The following is an 18,796-nucleotide window of genomic DNA, read 5'->3' as shown; positions in this document are numbered from 1 at the left end:
ATGAAATAAAGATATTATTTCCACCTACAATTAAAAAATAAATATTTTTTAAAATACTTTGATCAGTGTTATCATTATGCCCAAAGGTTATTGCTTCTTATCAGAAACTCAAGTGAAACATTAGAACTAAATGTCCTCTACTCCATTTTTTTCTCTGTGGATGTTCTCATTACAAAATCCTTGAATTGTGGGGGTGTGACTGATCACTGACCCCAGGGGCCCAATCACTGACCCTGATCTTGGAGTGCGGCACCCCCCCAACCTTCATTGGATGGAATTCTCCCCTGAATTTCTTGTTCCCCAATAAAAGTCTACTCCCTGGCGTGCTTGCTCTCTCTCTATCCTGCTAGCCCTCAGTAATCTTCGCTGTCCTGCTGGCGGTTAGAGGTGGGAACCAGAGAGGGGAGCCGTCTCGGACCTGGTCATAGAAAAAAGGTAACTGAGTCTGTGTGTTTTATTTCGATCTCTGCTAGCTAACTTTTATGCCAAGAACCTCATTAATGAAATCATTGCGCTGGCCACATGGTGGACTTCGCAATTACTAAGTTATAGAACCAACCTAGGTGTCCATCAACTGGATAAATAAAATATGGTATATGTAATCAGTGGAGTTTTACTCAGCCCTAAACACAAATAGAGTTATGCCATTTGCAAGAAAATTAATAGAAATGGAGAATGATTTAGTCAGTTTTTTTCTTCTGTGACTAAAGGACCCAGCTAGTAGAATTGTATGGGGAGGAAAAGTTTATCTAAGGGCTCATGGATTCAGATGTCTTAGTTCATAGAAGGCCAGCTCTATTCCTTGGGGCACAAGGTGAGGCAGAATATCATAGTGGAAATTTGTGGCAGAGGGAACCAGCACTCATGATGATCAGAAAGGAGAGGGAGAGGGAGAGAGAGAGAGAGAGAGAGAGAGAGAGAGAGAGAGAGAGAGAGAGAGAGAGAGACCAGTATTCACTTGCCATATACAAATATATACCCCAAAGCCATAACCCCAATGAATCACTTCCTCCAGCCCCATTCCACCTGACTACAGTCCCCACTCAATTAATCCAATCAGGGACTAATTCACTGATTAGTTTAAGACTATGCTATATAACCCAATTATTTTTCCTCCATACCTTCTTGCATTGTCTCACACCTCAACTTTTGGAGAACACTGCACACCCAAACCATAACAGAGAACATCATACTAAGTAAGATAAGCCAGATTCAGAAAGTCAAGGATTATATGGGTTTTTTTTAATATGTGAAAACTAGAGAGAAAAAGGGAAAGAAAGGGAACTCAGGTAAACAGAAGAGGGACCAGTAGAGAAATGGAATTGGTGGAGGGAAAAGGGGGAGCAAAGAGAGGGATATGAGAATGAAATAGACAATGTATGCTATGTGCATATATGAATATAACACAATAAAAATCACTCATCTATCTAGTTATAATGCAAAAATAAAAACTTAAAAACCATAAGAGAAAAAAATAACTGAGAAATATTAAATAAAAAAGAAAAGATATATTTGGACTCACAGTTTAAGAGATTTCAGTCCATAATCACTTGAATCCATTGATTCTGGGCTGTGGTGAGGCAAATTGCCATGGCAGAAGTGCACCATGGAGCAAAGTTGTTCCCCTCGTGGTGACTTGGAAGCATAAGGAGGCCAAGGTAGGGGCCAGGGATTTGATTAGCTCTTCCAGGATCTGCACCTGGTGACCTAACTCCAACTAGGCCCTAGGCCCTTTCCTCCCTACCACCTTCTGAAAATGCCATACAATTGTGAATCCATCTATGGATCATTCACAGATGAAATTAGGGAAGCTCATGATCATACCACCTTCCCAAAATCTCCACCTTTGCACATGGATGCATTGGGAACCAAGCTGTTAACCCTTGAGCCTTTGGGAACATTCCAGTGCCAAACCATATCATGATATTTTCTTTATCCCTTAACTCCCTCCTACTTTGTAAGTTATGAAAGCAGAATACACAGGACTTGAGGGGTTGGTTGTGTGAGAACTTGAGTATGTTTAGCTCTAATTCCTCATCTGACTGTAGAAGGGGCTCAGTAAATGCCCTTCAAATCACAGGACCTCAGGGATCACCTGCCTCTCTCTACCTCTATGATTCTCTTGTATTTTCATAAACATGCCACCTGCACATTATCCTCTTTCTCTTGCATATCACTGAGAGTCCCCCAGACCCTCAAATCCAGCCAACAACCAAGAACTCCTGAGGGTAGAATTAAGCACAAAGACAGCAGAATAGACTGGGCCTTGAAGAAGATACCTGCCAAGAATGTTCTAGCTTTAAAATTCTAAAGTGGTTTCTCAACTAGGGGTACAGAGTAAAGGGCATCATACACATGCACACAAACACATATTTGCCCAGAAACACAAATGCATACACACACACACACACACACACACACACACAAACACACACACACACACACACACACACAATTTTTTTTTAGTAGCAGTGATTGAACCTAAGGTTCCTTAAACATCAGCCACATCCCCAGCACATTTTATTTTTTTATTTTGAGGCAAGCTCTCACTATGTTGCTTACAGAATTGCTAAGAATTTGCCTCCAAATCTTCAAACATGATCCTCCTGCCTTATCCTCCAGAGCCCCTGGGATTACACATGTGCATCACTGTGCCCAACACACACACAGAATATACCTCAAGCAACAATAGTGTTACTGAAAGCTCAGTCTTGTCCCTGATGTCAATTCAATAAAAGGAATGGTTTTGAGAAAAGAAGAAAGTTTTATTGTTCCACTGGGGAAGGAGAAGAACAGGGGACTCCTGTCCCAGAGGCTGTGATTCTGCCCATCAGGGAGAACAAAGGGTTTGGGGGTTTTGTTTGTTTGTTTGTTTACGTTTGATTTTTGTAGTGGTAGATGGACAGAATTCCTCTATTTTATGTGTTTATTTTTATGTGGTGCTAAGAACTGAAATCAGTGCCTCATATATGCTAGGCAAGTGCTCTGACTCAACCAATAACAGAGGGTTTTTAAAGACATAATCCATTCCAGGTGTTCCCTGTGAGAGGTTCGATTCACCAGTTTATTTGGGACAAGTCCTGAAATCTGAATTACTTTGTTCCTGTGGTGGGTGTATCCTAAAAGACAGATGGATTACTCAGCCTAGGATGGGAAAAGATAATCTTGTTCCCCACCCCCAGGTTATGAAGATAGAGGGGTAGAAGAGAAAAATAAAATCCTGTCCATTTTAAAATAAGCCTCAGTAGCAAAGCAGCCAAAGACTGTATTCAAAGCATGAGGTGGATGACTGATACAATAGGTGAAAATTTTGTCCAAAAAAATTTAACTTTTTTTTCTATTTCCTGAAACAAATTGAAGAGTATTGGTATCAGTTCTTCTTTCAAGCTGTGTATCCACCTGGTCCTGGGCTTTTCTTGGTTGGTAAGCTTCTGATGGCGTCTTCTATTTCATCACTTGATATTGGTCTGTTTAAATTGTGTATATCTTCCTGATTCAATTGGGCAAATTGTATGACTTAAGAAATTTATCGGAGCTGGGGTTGTAGCTCACTGGTAGACTGCTTGCCTAGCATGCCTGAAGCATAGGGTTCGATTCTCAGCACAACATACAAATAAATAAAAAGATCCATTGACAACTTAAAACAATTTTAAAAAAGAAGTTTATCAATGCTTTCAATGACTTCTACTTTATTGGAGTATAAGTTTCCAAAATAATTTCTAATTATCCTCTGTATTTCTGTAGTGTCTGTTGTGATATTACCTTTTTCATCATGAATGCTGGTAATTTTTCTCTCTACTTCTCTTCATTATCATAGCTAAGGACCTGTCAATTATATTTATTTTTTCAAAGAAACAACTTTTTATTTTGTCAATTTTTTCAATTGTTTCTTTCGTTTTGATTTCATTGATTTCAGCTCTAATTTTAATTATTTCTTGCCTTCTACTGATTTTGCTGCTGATTTGTTCCTGTTTTTCTAGGGAATTGAGATGTAATTGAGGTCATTTATTTGTTAGCTTTTTTTTTCTTTTAAGGAATGAACTCTATGCAATTAACCTTCCTCTTAGTACTGCTTTCATAGTGTCCTGGATTTTAATATGTTTTGTCTATGTTCTCATTTACCTCTAAGAATTTTTTTATCTCCTCCTTGATGTCTTCTGCAACCCATTGTTCATTCAGTAGTGTATTGTTTAGTCCCATGGTGATGGAAAAATATTTATTTTTTATTGTTGATTTCCAATTTTATTTCATTATGATCTGATAAGATGCATGATTGTATCTCTACTTTTTTGCATTTGCTAAGAGTTGCTTTGTGGTATATTATATGGTCTATTTTGGAGAACGATCCATGTGTTGCTGAGAAGAAAGTGTATCTGTTTGATGCAGGTTGAAATATTCTATATATGTCAGTTAAGTCTCAGTTATTGATTGTATTATTGAGTTCTAGAGTTTCCTTATTCAATTTTTGTTTGGAAGATATATTCAGTGCTGAGAGAGGTGTGATAAAGTCACCCAAAATTTTTGTGTTGTATTCAGTTTGAACTTGAGAAGAGTTTGTTTGATGAACATAGCTGCACCATTGTTTGGGGGCATATATATTTATGATTGTTATGTCTTGTTGGTTTCCTTCAGCAGAAGGTAATGTCCATCTTTATCCCTTTTGACTAACTTTGGCTTGAAGTCTACTTTATTTAATATGAGAATGGAAACCCCTGCTTGCTTCTGCAGCCCAAGTGAGTGGTATGATTTTACCCAACTTTTCACCTTCAGTCTGTGTATGTCTTTTCCTATCAGATGAGTTTCCTGTAGGCAGCATATTGTTCCTTTTTTTAATACAGTGTGCTAGCCTATATCTTTTGATTGGAGAGTGCAAGCCATTAAAATTCAGGGTTATTATTGATGCATGGTATTCCCAGCCATGTTTGTTTATTTTGGTTATTTAACTTGACTTGATTTTCTTTTTTGGTTAGTTTTTCCTTTAGGGTACTACCATCTTCTGCTTATTTTCATTGTTTTTTTTCATTTCCTCTTCATGGAATGTTTTGCCAAGGATGTTTGTAGAGCCAATTTTCTAGCTTAAAATTCTTTTAACTTTTGTTTATCATGGAAGGTTTTTATTTCGTCTTCAAATCTAAAGTTTAATTTTGCTGGATACAAGATTCTTGATTGACACCCATTTTTTCAGAACTTGATATATGTTGTTCCAAGATCTTCTCTCTGTATTTGTGGCATTGGCATCTCAGGTGGCTTAGAACTACAGCCAATATTTCTCTGGGGCCTCAAAATGTTAAGGCACTATTCTAAATCCCAAATAAAACTCTGTGTCTTTTTGAAGTAAAGACAAAGGATTTAATCTGGCCAGGGCCAGGGGAGCACAAAGCTGCCAGTTCTGCAGTCCAAGATATTGAATGCTGGTGGGGGGCAGCTTAAAAACATACAAAAAAGCACAAAGCAGGCAGGCAGGAGAGGCAAGTACAATCATAAGTATATTCATTTTATAAAGTGGAAAGCACCAGGTTCTCAGAATTGCCACCTTTTTGTGCATAGTCAGGAAGCAAGCTTGCATTAGTTCTACAGTTAAGGACATTGTTATAAGGGAGCAAGTTGGTAAGGGTGGGGATTTCAGCTTCGGTGTGAATGGGCTCATGCAGAAATGGGGGCCAATTCTGCTCAGGGTGAATTGTCTGAGCAAAATTGGGTCAGACTGACATAATTTTCAAATCATTTTATTGATTAAATCCCTAGAAAGTTTTAATGGGTGTGAACCATTTATAATTCTGCAGGGCTACAGGGTCTTCTCCATGGCAAATAAGATTTGAGTTACAACTGTTCTTCATGACAAGTGGAATTTGGATCCAAAGTGCTATCTTGTAAAGTGATCAGTTAATCAGTCTGATGATTTCACAATCTCAATGGGCCTGATAAGGGTGATTAAAATATGAACTTCCTAAGGTTTAAGTGTAAGTTGAGGTTGTTAGTTAATAGTCAACCAGGATTATATCTACAAGGTAGAAAAACGTTAGATACATGTCATGATTGGTGGCAGTCAAGATCTGTCTTTTAGGACTCGCTATGATATATATCATCTGTGACAAATTGTAAATGAAATCTTGACTTTTAGTGACAGGCTCTAAAGCAATCCCTAACAGTATGTTCCTGGGTGACACAAATTCCCATTCTTACCCTACCTGAACTGGTTGTTCTCTACACTTTCTGAGGTCCTTTTGATCACCTGAGGATGTTGTTTAATATTCGACCACAATTTTGATAGTCAGATAGTGTTGTAAGAAGCTATTGGATACATGTCATCCTTGCTGACTTTGTTGGAATTGTGACATCTTCCAGGTGGCTGCCAGTTTCAGTCACCTCACTTACTTTCTCTGACTAAGAACAAATAGTTGAAAGGTTTAGACTTAGAAGAATATAGATGTATTCCCATGGTCAGGTGTGTGATAGATTTGTATCTATGGTGTCTGAATTCCTGAAATTATTTCCCCTCAACACTGTTACTATTTCTTCTTTTTTCCTGAAATTCCATCTATGTTTTGATCTGGCTGTTTCCCAACTCTCCCAACCTATAGGCATTTTGCAGTTCTAAAAATGCTTCCACTTTTTCAGTTTAGTTATACTAATGACCATATGTTTCACTACCAATTTCTCTATATAATCTGTATTTTATTTCTAAAATGAAGAATTTGAGGCAGGATATTTTGTAAAGAAATAATGCCATTCAGTCACATCCATGCTGAACAAATGATAGAAATTCATCATTTGTAAGGCTGAATAGTGTTGTTTGTTGTATACATTCCACCTTTTCTTTTATGCATTCACTATTTTATGGACACTTAAGTTGATTTTTATTCTTGGTTATTATGAATAATATTGCAATAAACATGTGAGTACACATGCCTCTATGACACATTATATTTCATCTAGGTAAATATACAGAAGTGGGATGCTGAATCATATAGTAGTTCTATTTCTAATTCAATATTTGTTTGTGCTTGTAGGATTATCATCTTTTTCCTGTTTCATGTTAAACTCCATGAGAGCAATGATTCTGACCTTTATATGCAGTGCTGGTGCATGTCCCAAACACAGAAGGCATGCAGCCGAGCCAATTCACAGTGACACTGAGGTAAGGAACACACCTCCTCCAATGCCAGGAGAGAATGTCATGGGACCTGCCACTTTCCCTACAACATCCAACCATGAGGCCCACAAGAGTTGGTTGCTCCCCTCCTTCAGCAATCAAAGCTAGATACCACCTGGTTTCCCAAATAGGCCTAATCAAGTTTGCCCCTACTGAGAAGTGTAGGCTCTTGAGAACAGAGTTAGAAAAAAATCTAGTTTGCATTTAAAAAATTACTTTCTTTATTTGCACACTCAAGTTTAGTAATTGTGAAATTGAATCTAACACTCAAATCATTTCAGCACAACACTGTCTCCTTGCAATGAGAGCAAACACTTAAACAGTGGAAATCAGGACATGTTTCCCATAAGAGGAGAGACTTGGGATAACAATGTAAAGGATAATATTAGATTCGTGAAGATCCTTAGAATACTCTGAATCCAGTGATGGAATCTGAGCCTAATGCCCTGTGAATATTATATGAGACTCCACATTGATTATATAAAGAACACTGAGACAGAAACTCAGACATTCAATGTTGACAAAGATACTTATTATACTTGGATGGTTGCTGTAGTTATCTGTTTATTTGTCATTATTTTTGGCCAGAATATCTGAATCTCTGTCATCTTTGTAATCTCAGAACTTAGATCATACCTCTAAAATTACATGGAGATGCTTCAGTATAGCAAAGAGTAGACGGAAGACAAGGGGTGGTTTGGGTGCTTCCCGTATATGTTCAAATAAATTGTCAGTTTGCAAACTTTTCTGTTCTAAGTCATTGCTTCTGGAGAATCAAATGGCACAAAAAACATGTCTCTTATTATTATCCCCTGTAGAGTAAGACCATTTGCATCAGTTGGGAAATAGTTCTGACTACATTTCATCCCAAGTAATGATAGCTACTGCTTTTCTTATGAAGTCTAAGAACCCTGTTTTGGGCCTAAAATGACAATGGCAGAGGAACTGTCACATTGGACTTGGTAATGACACAGTATTTGTAAATATATGCTTTGGAGGAAAATGAAAACATGAATTTCCACAGGGGATTTATTTCCGAAAAGAATAAGGAAGGCATTGGGATTACGTTGCCAGTGGCTATGAGATGAAACTCTGAACTTGTTTGAATGCATTCTGTGAACCCCTCTGGTGGAAATCATAGAGGATGATCCTACTCATCAATAACTTCAGTATCTCCCTGATTTGCCTACTTGTTTATCCCTGCTGAGGGAGGGAGGGAGGGAGGAAGAGAGAGAGGGGGGGGAGGTGTTCTTACTTCTGAAAATGCCACAGGGGAGATGCTGAGGGAGTAACCATGGGATAGGAACCAAATCTCAACTGATTAGCTGTTGCAGTCATGGATCTGGCTATGTCTGATGTTGACCCTGTCAGGTAATGGCAAGTACTGAGAAATGACAAGCAACAGAAGACTTTTCAAACTCCCTTCACGTTAGCTTGATCTATCCTACTTTGTTGTGATCCACAGCTGTTGTGAAGCCATTTGCAGTCACTGAGCCTCAGTTTCAACCTCTGGGAACCAGGGATAGTAGCCTTACTCTATGGAACAATGTCCATTAAATTCAAGGAGAGAAGTCATGCATGTGTAAGAATTGCCTGAGCTATAAATGCCACCATGCCTGGTGATTGTCTCCCAGCTTTCCTTTCCTGTACTTTTCCTTGCCTGTAAAGATCTCTGCCATATCTATCATTAATCACATCTCTGCAGAGTATCATTTTTTCAGACATTCCAGAGGAATACCACAAGTATGGCTCTATCTGAGCCCATTTATGTGTCTTCTGCTCACCTAAGGCTATTCCTGGGTAAGGAGACTGCGTGCCAGGAAACTACCTGGTACAACACCTCCCCTTGGCCTTGAATCAATGCATGCATAAATAGATGTATTTTCTTATTGCACTTTAAATGAGGAGCTGTAGTGTCTATCTAGTGTCTCCTAAAGAAATCTTTGACTCAAATGTGACAAACTATGATCGTCAACATTTCATGCTGCTTGATAAGCTCCAAAACAAAGAAAGCAGGTGGATGATATTTAGTATTGAGATGTCCACGTACATAGGCCACTGTTCAGCAGCCCATATACTTAAACCTAGAATAATGAGATGAAATGCAAGTGGTGATCTGTAACCTTTTAACTTACCAATAACACTGATAGGGGTGTTTATTGACTTCCCACAGAATAAGCACTAAAAGGAGATCAGACTGAAAGTGTACATAATTCTTTTCCAATTACCAATATGGGGAGGGAACTTGGGTTCTCTAAGTATAGGTCATGCATAATCTATAGTTTTCTTTGGAAAGTCTGACAATGATGAGAAAAGCTAAAGAGGAAGAGACACGCTAAGTGCAGCTCAAGTGTCTTTAATTTTGTTATGTATTAAAAACTATGAAGGTTTTTTTTTCCTTGTCATGAATCATGGTTTTTTTTTCAGAATAAAATTATTCAGGATCTGAGTCAGAATGATAATAATGAGCTTGTGTGATTTCCAAACACTCACTTGTGGGGTCTCTACCATTGGAGATGTTGTGGAAGCTCACAAGTAACAGAGATATCAATTACACAACATCCCCTGACCAGTATTCCAGGTCTCTTCATCACCCATTGAGTACTCACCATTCATCAAAAACTGGAACCCACTGTCTCTGACCAATGGACCCCTCACCTAAACTAGAATCATATATTTTGGATTATAAGGTGCTGTATATGCTGCCTGTAATGACATCTTCCACACCATTGGTAGCTAAGGTGTTTGGAGTCCAAGTGGCCACAGAAATCATTCTTATTTTCTGTCCATTTTCTCATTATGCCAGAGAGATAGGCCCATTCTTTGTTCCAAAATCACTCTTAATTTCTTTCTGTGTCAGACACCTTTGAGGGACTTCTCAAAGAGCACCATGAATTGATGGTGCTCACTCAGCTGTCAACTCCCTCTCAACCAAGTCCAGTCCCTTCTTCAAGGGTCTTTTGTCAACAAAACTCTGCTGGATCCACCTGAACTTACAGGGATAAAGGATGAGGCACAGGTGATACCTTCTGTTAGGTAGGTAGAGTGGATGCCAAGGGCTTACAAGGGAAGGCATGCAGGTGCCCAAGCATCACACTCAATTCAACTCAACCAAAGTTTCTGGATGCCAACTCTGTATAAAGAATTCTGCTAGGGACTAGGGACATAACAGTGAATGATACCCATTTTCCTTGATAATCTCACAATCTGGTGAGGGAACTATCATAGAAGTCCCCAAGGGAGGCAGAGCATAGAGAGGCCAATAATATAAATGGAGGTGGGGGAGACAGGTATAAATTACCCAGAGGAAGACACGATTTTATTTGTTGGAGGCTACTGCTGTGGAAACTTTCTATTAGAATGATTTTGTGCCTGAGTTGTGTTTTGAAGTGTGATTAGGAGCCTTCTATGGGGCACAGAGTCAATTTAGGCTGAGGAAACTACTTGGGTAATGATCTGTAGATGTGACTTGTTGGATTGAATTCAAGTATTTTAGAATGAGGGGAGCGATGGAAAATTAATGTCAGGAAATTTAATGTGAGTCGGCTCACTTAAATATCTAATATGAGTAAAAGATGTTTGGCATTAGGACAACACTAAGAGAATTGCTTATTGATTTTACACAAAACATGCACTCAGAGGAGGTCAGAGTAGGGGTGTTTATGACCCTTTTCCAACTGCCAGGGTGCAGAGGGCATTCAACACTTCCAACTTTAGGTGGAATACATGTGGCTCTACTCCTGGCCAACATACTATCTCCATCTCCTCTTCCATAATGTAAAAATGCAGGCTTGCCTCACCAAATAGATCTGGGCACAGAAGGGAAGCTCTGCAGGGACAGCCATGCATAGGGCAGCCCTAAAGGTTTTCGTCTTTAGCTGACAGGAAAACTCAGCATAGAGAATTGCCTGTCGAAAGCTGTGATAGACCTGATCCCCCACTTCTCCATGGAGACCTGGATCCTCTTAACAATCAGCCTGGTGTTCCTCTGTCTGTGAGTAGCTGTCCAGGCCCTTCTCCTCTGTAACCATGTAATTGGGGTGGTTATCAGGGCCGTATTTTTTAATGTGTATGGATGGTCAAAAGAGATAATGCTAAAAATGCATAAGCTCCTATTAATCTTAACCATATCCTTAATATCTGCTTGAGTTTCTATCCCTTCCCCCTACTTCTTATTCCTGTGTCTACCAGGGTTATTGACAAAAAATAGTTCCTGGGATGATCTGATTAACTGAATTTTAGACCAAGACCAATGATCCAGAATACAATGGAGGCAAAGTATAAACAACAACAACAAAAAAAAAAAAACCTGACTGCCATGTGCAGTAAGAACCTTACCCCTTTCTCTATTCCCTTTGGGAATTCTGGGGGCATCTGGGTTATTTGGATATTTGTCTTATTATCTTTACTTTCTCCATTATGCCCTTTCTCTATTCCCTTTGGGAATTCTGGAGGCATCTGGGTTATTTGGAGATTTGTCTTATTATCTTTACCTTCTCCATTATGTCTGCCGGTGTAGATGTGGCTGTCTTATGAATATCAGTGTTTTCTGTTCTCCTCCCTCCTAATCCCCATCATCATTTATAAAAAGCTCCACAGTGCACCCCATACCTAGTGGAAAGGTCACATTCCACCTTCCCTCTTTTCTGTGATCTTCCCCTGGAACCTCCATTCACTCCTAGACCTCAATTTCTACACCGTGCAATATGCAGAACTATTTACCTCTCAATGTTGAACTTTTAGAGCAGAGACAGCTGTTGGAAATATGAAGGAGGAATCCCAGAGCCCAGCTGGGCCTTGCTGAGGAATGCCTGTGGATTCTTCAAGCACAAGTCTTTTCCTGAAATAAATTTTATGATATTTTACAAGAGTTACTAGATTTTTACAAAATACTTGACACCTGTCTGCTTTAAAGGCTCATCTCTGGAGAAGAAGATGTTAATTTAACCATCTGAAACACATCACGGTTTCTCATTTGATATTGCATAGTGCATCTCTTGCTATGAACAGGAAGAAACGAACTTCAAAGGTCATCTCTATTGTAACTGAAAGATCTCTTGGGGAACATTCCTTTCATACACATAGAACTTTTCAAACCTTCCCTATTTGTCACTATGGGACCAACCTTCTGGGAATAACAGCTACAGGCTGGCAGACTCTTCCCTCTCTCTTCTTTCTTAAGTTTGCCCCATGTCAGCCACATTTAAGTAAGAGGTTTGCGGGATCCAGAACCCACAGCTGTGGGTATCAGGACATGACATATCAAAGATGAGTTGCAGGCAGGCCTTCCCTAAGGAGCATCAGCCATAATGGATTTCAAACAGAGGTAGTTGATGGACATAGGCAGCAAATGAATGGCTTTGTAACTGACCCTCTTGATAAGTGTGAGATTGGCTGGCACTGTGCTGACCATGCAAGCATTATTGGTTATAGATTTCATGAGGAAAGGAATGGCCTCAACATTGGTTCCTTGGTAACCCATTTTTGTGGCCAGTGCCACTCAGGTGAAATTTGGAAAATCAGCCTTCCCTATAAATCAAATCTATGGACTGTCTGACGACAGCAATTTGAGTATCTCTGAAGTTGTTCAGATTTCTCTGATGTCATTGGAAGCCTTGGACCCAGTTGTCATTCTATGCAAATAAGAGCACTGTGAGCAATCCCAGATCTTTCTGGGAAGACATATCTAAGTTCTAGACCCTAAAATAGGAGCATGCTTCAGAGAAAAGGATAATTATAAAACCCTCAAGGACAAATTGTAAGAGTGATGTTACCACAGGTGCTTCACGACTTTGTGATGTTGAGAAGATGCAGTTAAGCAAAATATTATCATTCTAGGAAAAGAAAAAAAACTTCCTAATTCTACCTCATTTATTATTCCATGAATGAGAATCATAACTTTATGGAGTAATCTATTTCACCAATTGACATAGGCAAATCAAATGCCCTGGCATAATTTTAGTCTGAACCTCTCAGGAACACTCTAGTTTGGAGATGCTTATCAACTTTTCATTTTAAGATGGGAACATAAAGAATTCACGTTCTTTTAAGTAATCATGAGTTCCAACAGGTCCCTCAGTGGAGGTGGAGGAGGAGAGGGTGAGTGAATGCAATTATTGCTTTGGGAATTTTTGCTGTCATTTTATCACCTACATGTCACCTCCCTGGCTTGACTGCTCTGGTTCCTGAGTCTGTGACAGGCAAGCCCCACATACTTTCACAATTCCTGTGACCTGACTTTCTCTTTTACAGTATAGCTATGGGACCTTCTCACGTGGACTTTTAAAGGAGCTGGGGATTCTGGGACCAAAACCTCTGTTGTTTGGGGAAACTATTCTGGCTTGCTGTAAGGTGAGTCTTGCTTGAGTTCCTGTTTTGCTTCTCCTGGTTGCAAAGATCCTCTTAGTTCCATTTAGATGCTGCTCCTTGGGAAGAAGTGCTGAGGTTTCAGAAACTGTGTGTGGGCTCCACAGAGAACACCCAGGATTTTTCTGGGACTCTAACCTCATTTCTTTGGAGCCTAGTGTTTGCCTCAGGTGCACAGCCCAAATATCTGGCACATTAAGAGGATTTATTTGTTTGAGGGAAGGACTCCATGCATTTTCTCTCTGAAAAGCAATAATTTCCTCTCCATTTATCCAAAATAAACTTTTCAATAGCTGTATCCCCAAATCCACATTTCTGTGACCTACTTTTGTATAGTTAAAATTCACAATTGCATTTTAACAATGGAAAGATTTATTCTTAGCTTTCCAAAGTGAAAACTCAGGGCAAGTGTTGAACTTGCCCTGTCCTTGTGTAGAGGTGGCAGTTCTCCCTCTCTCAATGCTGAGTGGGAAATCGTGAGGCAAGTTTTGTGATATTTGCTCACTTACTCACTTTCTACTATACAATATCCCTGAGGTGTACATAAATCTGTTGGTCTAAGCCAACCACTGGTGTCTTCAGGTTCCTAACTCTATGAGAACTCGAGGAGAGAGCTCATGAGGTAAGAGGAAAGCATGCCCATGGAGGAGATGAGCATATTGTTGTGTCTTGCTTTTTAATCCAGTCTGCCAGTATAGGTCTTTTGATTGATAAGTTTAGGCCATTAACATTCAAGGTTATTATTGAGATATGATTTGTATTCCCTGTCATTTTGCTTCTGGTTTTTAATTTGATTTAGATTCTCCTTTGGTTGAATATCATTTAGTGTAGTTTCTCCCTTTGCTGGTTTCCACTTTTTTTCAACTTCATTCTCGTGGAATATTTTGTTGAGAATGCTCTGTAGCTCAGGCTTTCTAGTTGTGAATTTTTTCAATGTTTGTTATCATGGAAGGTTTTAATTTCATCTTTAAATCTGAAACTTAATTTTGCTGGATGTAAAATTCTTGGTTGGCATCCATTTTATTTTACATCTTGTAATATTTTATTCCAGGAACTCCTACCTTTAACGGACTGGGTTGAGAAACCAGTTGAGATCCACATTCGTTTCTCCCACATGTAATTTAATTTTTTTTCTCTCACAGCCTTTAAAATTTTACCTTTATTCTCTATGTTAGTCATTCTCATTCTAATGTATCTTGGTGTGGGTCTGCTGTAATTTTGTACATCTGGGGTCCTGTAAGCCTCTTGTATTTAATTTTCCATTCCATTCTTTAGGTTTGGTAAATTTTTTGACATTATATCATTAAATTATTGTGCATTCCTTTGGTTTGTATCTCTGCTTCTTCATCTATTCTTATAACACTTAAATTTGGTCTTATCATGTTATCTCATAAATCTTGGATGTTCTATTAATGGTTTCTGTTTTTCTTCTCTGCAGAGTCAACTCTATCTTCATGATTATATGTTTTGTCTTCATCACCTGAGGTTCTATTTTCCAAGTGGTCTAGTCTGTTGGTGATTCTTTCTATTGAATTTATAATTTGGTTTACTGATTCCTTCATTTTGAGGATTCTGTTTTTTTTCCCCAGAATCTCTATGTGTTTCTTGATGTAATCTTTTGCTACCTGTATTTGTCTCTTATCTCTTTGTTGGAGTGATCTATTTTCTCCTATATTTGCTGTCTTATATTATTCTGTGCCTTGAAGATCACTTTAATTATGTATGTTATGAAGTCCTTCTCTGACATTTCTTCTACTGTGATGTCAATGTATTCTATTATTTTACAATCTTGGTTTGTTTGGGGGCACTTTCTTTCCTTGTTTTTTTTTAATGTTTTTATTGTCTTCCTCTATAGCAGTAAAGATCTGAGGTATTACAGTTTCTACTCTATAATTTTATAATGTCCCTGCAGGTTACCAATACATCAACTTTAAGGAGTATATTAATATTTACAACATCCAAACAAACAATATACAGTCTTAAACTATATAACTCCTATTTAGATAATTGCAGTTTTGTCATATTAAACAGAAATAATGTATCCAATTACTATCCACATGAAAAATAGTCTATTTGCATAAGGGTCTATAGTTTTGAATGATGAACAAAGGGGAGGGTATAGGATGTGGGAGTTGTGAGGTAGAAGGTAAGAATACAGAGGTATTAAGTCATAGGGAGAGTGAAAGAGGTAACAAGAGAAGTAGGCTAGCAAGGATACCTACGGTGTAACCAAGCCAGGACCTTGGTGATGGTCTTCCAGGTCTTGGCTTTTGTCTCTAGAAGGAAACGAGCCAGAAGAGCCATGCATTGGTAGATGTGGTTTGATCTTTTCCTTCACATGTGCATGGTTGATCTTCTCTTCCACACACACAGCTGCGGTCGATCTCCTCCTCCTCCTACATGTTTCTAGATGAGGTCAGTCTGCTCCTCCTATCCACATTTGGCTGGGGTCAGGTTCCTTCTCCTCTGTGTGTCTGGCTGGGGTCAGTCTGCTCTTCTTCTGCTCATGGGGCTGAGATCTGTCTGGTCCACCTCCTATATGTGTGGGGATGGGTTGGTCTGCTCTACCTCCTCCACATGTTGTCCCAAGAGGTCTCTCCTATACCTCTTTACTTTTACCAAGCAGTTTCTGATTATTAACACTGTTTTCTAAATGTATAAGAAATTTAAGGATATCCTTTGGTTTTTGGAAACCCATGCAGACCTATGATTATTGTTACTGTACTCTGGATTCTAAACTGTATTGTAAAAGTTAAAATTAGTAAAATGTAAAGATTAAGAGAGCACTTTGCCATATTGATATTCTCCAATCTAAAATTATCTGTAACAAAAGTCTCAGATATGTATAGAAATAACAAATTGGGTTGATATTTATTTATGTCATTTAATGTTTTACAATCAGATAAAGTAACCTGTTGTCAATAAGATATATAAAAAATTTTGGGTTACTCTTCACATTAGAATTGAAATTTCAATGCACTTTTAAAAATAATGAGAGTCTGATGTGTTTAAAGGTAATATTGTAAAACTTAAAAACATTTTGCCACCTACCCATGCAAAAGGAAAGCTAACAGCCGCCTTAGCCTTTCTCTGATCTGTTTTTTAAATGTAAATTTATATTGTGTTAACTAATGTTCATATAGACTCAGGAAACAATATATGCAAACTTTATAAAATGACATTTAAGAAAAAGGCAAAATCATCCTCAGACCTAAAACACTTTACCTAAAATTTGTCAAGTCCCACCTTACCTAAGATAAAACTCTGCCTTCCACCTACTACATGTTAGAATGACTCCAAAATGGGCTGGACTTCAGCTCATTTAAAGCTATGTTTAGAAGTGTGATACTTGTTTTAAAGATTACTATGATCTCAAAGAGGAAGATAATGTATAAGACAGCCATAATTCAAGATAGCTATTATACAAACTAAGCATGTTTTTAGTCTTATTAATTTCATTATTTAAAAAACAAAGACTATGAATTTGTCTATGTCAAATTGTTTTACAAAGGATTAACATCTAGCTGGATGGGATATTATTCACTCATCTTGACTACCCCAATGGCCATGAAGGTAAATGAATTCACAGAGTGGATTTATCTCACCTGAGTCAAGACAACAAAAATATCTCCTGCAAAAGAATGGACAGACTAAGAGACTCCAACCACCCTCTAAAGATAAAACTAAAAAAAAAGAAATGAAAAAAGTTAATTATGTTTTTTTCTCTTACTAAGACTGTGTTCTAAGGCCAGAACTAATAAAACAACATATTTTGTGAATCAAGTTTATATATATATAAACTTGATTGTAATGGCCATTTATATATATAAATGGCCATTACAACCCTCTACCTCATTCAAAAGGGGGAAATTTTATGGGCCAGGCTATATGTGCCTTAACCAGACAAACTCCATTTTACTCTGAGACTCCATTTCATACAAGAAATGGTTTTGCCAGGAGAAAACCCTGTCACTGCCATCCTGATCCTGCTTAGCATACCCTGCTTAGAGATGCAAATGTTGCTCTTCTTCTTATACAATGTAAAATTATTCTCTTTTTGGTTCCCATTTTTCTTAGCAATGTACCCTAACCACATAGAAAGAGCATACTATAGGGATACTGCCACATCAATGATCATAGCAGCACAATTCACAATAGCTAGACTTTGGAATCAACCTAGATGCCCTTCAAATAGATGAATGGATTAAAAAAACTGTGGCATTTATACACAATGACGTATTACACAGCACTAAAAAAGGTCAAAATCATGGATTTTGCAGGGAAATGGATGGCATTAGAGCAGATAATGCTAAGTGAAGCTAGCCAATCCTTAACAAACAAATGCCAAATGTCTTCTTTGAGATAAAGAGAGAAACAAAGATCAGAACAGGGAAGAAGAGCATGAGGAAAAGATTAACATTAAACAAAGTCGAGTGGGTGGGAGAAAGGGAATGAGAAGGGAAATTGTAAGGAAATGGAAGGAGATCCTCATTGTTACACAAAATTACATATAAGAGTTTGTGAGGGGAAAGGGGAAAAAACAAGGGAGAGAATTAAACAACAGCAGATGGGGTAGAGAGGGAAGATGAGAGGGAAGGGGAGGGGGGATAGTAGGGGATAGGAAATGTAGCAGAATTCAACAGTCATTAATATGGCATTATGTAAAAATGTGGATGTGCAACCGATGTGATTCTGCAACTTGTATTTGGGGTAAAAAATGGGAGTTCATAACCCACTTGAATCAAATGTATGGAAGATGATATGTCATGAGCTTTGTAATGTTTTGAACAACCAATTTAAAAAAAAAAACAATAATTGTCTAGATACTAGTAAACCATTCTTTCAATTGTACTCATTTAGGGTTGTTTTGATCCACTTCCCCTTCTGCTTATGATTTTAGAGCTTATGATTTATGTGTATAGTTTTGAATCATAGTAACAGCCACTTAGGTTTAATGTAGTGACTTGTGGTTTTGAACTATAAATGGTGTGCTCCAACCCTGGAGTGGGTCAAGTAGTGAAAACTTCTCTTGGCCCACCAGCTGGTGAATAAAAGTTACAATTAGTATATTGAGTTTGACTCAGTGATTTATTGTAATCTCATTATAAATATAAAGCACTAATTTTCAAAAAGTAGAAATAAATAGAAATAAGACTGGTAGAATAGAGAAAGGTTAACAGAGGGAAGGACAATGGGAGGAACAGAGAAATTACTAGGGTCTGGAGTGGGGCAGATTATGGTATCTGCATTTCTTAAGCCTCCCATTCACATCAATTT

At 38.2% G+C, this 18,796-nt stretch overlaps 1 long non-coding RNA gene across 2 annotated transcripts; it reads left to right on the top strand.

Moving 5' to 3' along the window:
- Window positions 1-328: 328 nt before the first annotated feature.
- LOC144367450 (uncharacterized) lies at window positions 329-18,592 on the top strand. 2 transcript variants are annotated; one of them, XR_013426836.1, is made up of 4 exons: window positions 329-435; window positions 7,011-7,138; window positions 13,406-13,504; window positions 17,031-18,592. It is a non-coding gene; the product is annotated as an uncharacterized LOC144367450 (long non-coding RNA). The 2 variants fall into 2 exon arrangements; XR_013426835.1 differs by lacking the exon at window positions 17,031-18,592 and adding an exon at window positions 14,571-17,018.
- Window positions 18,593-18,796: the final 204 nt, after the last annotated feature.

This window comes from Ictidomys tridecemlineatus, chromosome 10, assembly GCF_052094955.1.
Source record: "Ictidomys tridecemlineatus isolate mIctTri1 chromosome 10, mIctTri1.hap1, whole genome shotgun sequence".
NCBI lineage: Eukaryota > Metazoa > Chordata > Mammalia > Rodentia > Sciuridae > Ictidomys > Ictidomys tridecemlineatus.
This window is presented reverse-complemented; position numbering and strand designations above follow the sequence as displayed.